We start from the raw sequence: 2,159 nt of genomic DNA on the forward strand, positions 1-2,159 counted from the left end.
CACACACACACACACACACACACACACACACACACACACACACACACCAGTACTGAGAGATAGAAACCACTACTTGGAGGAAACCACCACAGAGGGAGACACAGAAAGAAGGCAGCCAAATGCAGCCAGTATAACAACAGAATAGTTCAGTATGAATTCTCCACTTGTGTAACAGCCTGGAGTGAGGGAGGGAGTGAGTGAGTGAGTGAGGAAGGAGGGGAGGAAGACGAGCAGAGGAGCAGAGCTTGGGAAAACCCTCCTTTTTTTTCCCTATTGCTATTGTAACCCAGCAGCAGGAGTGTCTGCACGTGTTTTGAATTACAGAGCTCGTCGTGTTTTCTGCCGAGTGGCGATGGAGCCTTTTAAGGCATGAGACGGGCCGTCAGAACTCCTCACACTTACAAGTAATGATATGGAGCGAGGATGAGAGAGTACCAGGGGGCGAAAACAGAACTTTGTTGAATTCCTTTTCACTTATGAGCGCATTGAATAAACAAAATCTTCTTCTACCGCACGTCGAAAAAACGTTTCTCTGCCGACTGGTCCTGGTTTGTGACATTGTGGTGCTGTACACATATACAGCACATTCACCCATGAGTGTAAAGCATCACCACTGATTCACACATTTATTAGTCCTTCGATTTCCCGAGGCACAGGGCATCTTTTACACCGTTGATGCTTTCAATCAGGCCTGTACCACTGTGGTAATATCAGATTTACGATATGCACACAATCAGATAGCGAGCAAATAGTCAACATCAGAGAGTCAAGATCGAGGCTTTGTACAGGCAGCCAGTGTCTTACTCCATCGACCTGACAAGCACAGTCGCCAATCAAGCGCTCTCGATTAAAAGTCAAGGCTGTCAATCAGGGAACGCGGCTGCCAATCACACCTCCACAGACCGTAGTGGCGATGCGGAAGGGATAAAAGTTTAGACTAACTCAAACAATGACAGATACCGACCACTGTCACCCACTTGGCCCCATGGAAGCTGTTGTAAAATGTCAATGCCTTGCTGAGTCTTTACTATTTTGGTGTTGCCTTCTTGTTAGACCCCCCCCAAGATAAAATAAGAAAATTCTTCAAATGCGGGGAATGGTGAAAAACAAGTTGAAGAAGTCCAAAAGCGTTTATGAAAAGTATCTGCTGCCACTGCAGCAGTGATGCAGTTCCACCGTAAACCGAGCACCACCACAGGGATCCAAGGGGTGTATGCTCTTGTTTTTGACACCACCAGGCAAAAGATGACAGACGAGTGTGTGTGTGTGTGTGTGTGTGTGTGTGTGTGTGTGTGTGTGTGTGTGTGTGTGTGTGTGTGTCCTAACTGAGAATGCTGATTGCCGTCCCTCGGCACCAACTGGAGCCCAAACAGTGATCAGGCTGCTGATCAGATGACATGCTGAGGAAGGCGTTCTGGCCGGTCTGGAATAACTGCACAGTCTGCAGACAGCAATCCAGCACTGCTTTGCTCATTCATTAACTTTTCAGCTGCTTGAAACTCGGGAGGAAAGACTTCACCGAGAACACGACTCACAACGTCCGCGACGCCGACCCAAGCTCCCCGAATCAGGGCAGTGTAACGCACATAAGACGTACATGTACATCCATCTGTGGAGTGACATGTATATGTGAATGTACCTCTGTGTGTTTGCAGGTGGTGTGTGTGAGTGTGTGTGTGTCCACCCGTCTGTTTGTCAGCCGTAGTTGCAGAGCGACTGAGCAAAGCCCCCCCCTCCTCTCCCTCGGCACACAGCCACTGAAATGCTGCCTGAAATATTTAACAGCGTAGCAGCAGTCAATAGCACAGCAACCTTGGAATCAATGTCATACGGGTACGAGAGGGAGTGGAAGAAAGAAACGGGGCATCGACGACGGCTGGGAAGATGGACAGATGAGCCGGAGGAGAGAAAGAGGTGGGGAGGAGAGAGAATGCGAGGATAAATGGAGCAGCAGCAGGGGAGCGATAGAGATAAATGAAGGCTGGAGTAAAGCGGTGTGAGTCACGAGTGCGCTTGCATTTCTTACCATGCGCTGCATATACTGTACCCTGCAGCAGACAATCCCTCCCCACTGAAACGTGACTGTACTGTGCGTTTGAAGCGGGCATGGTGGCTAGAGAGAGAGAGAGAGAGAGAGAGAGAGAGAGAGAGAGAGAGAG

General features: G+C 49.2%; 1 protein-coding gene across 2 annotated transcripts in view; it reads right to left on the reverse strand.

Moving 5' to 3' along the window:
• mcu (mitochondrial calcium uniporter) overlaps positions 1 to 2,159 on the reverse strand; it is a 52,884-nt gene that overhangs the window by 9,042 nt on the left and 41,683 nt on the right. The window lies entirely within an intron of this gene.

Source organism: Anarrhichthys ocellatus, unplaced genomic scaffold, assembly GCF_004355925.1.
Source record: "Anarrhichthys ocellatus isolate YVR2014 unplaced genomic scaffold, GSC_Weel_1.0 scaffold3, whole genome shotgun sequence".
Taxonomy (NCBI): Eukaryota; Metazoa; Chordata; class Actinopteri; order Perciformes; family Anarhichadidae; genus Anarrhichthys; species Anarrhichthys ocellatus.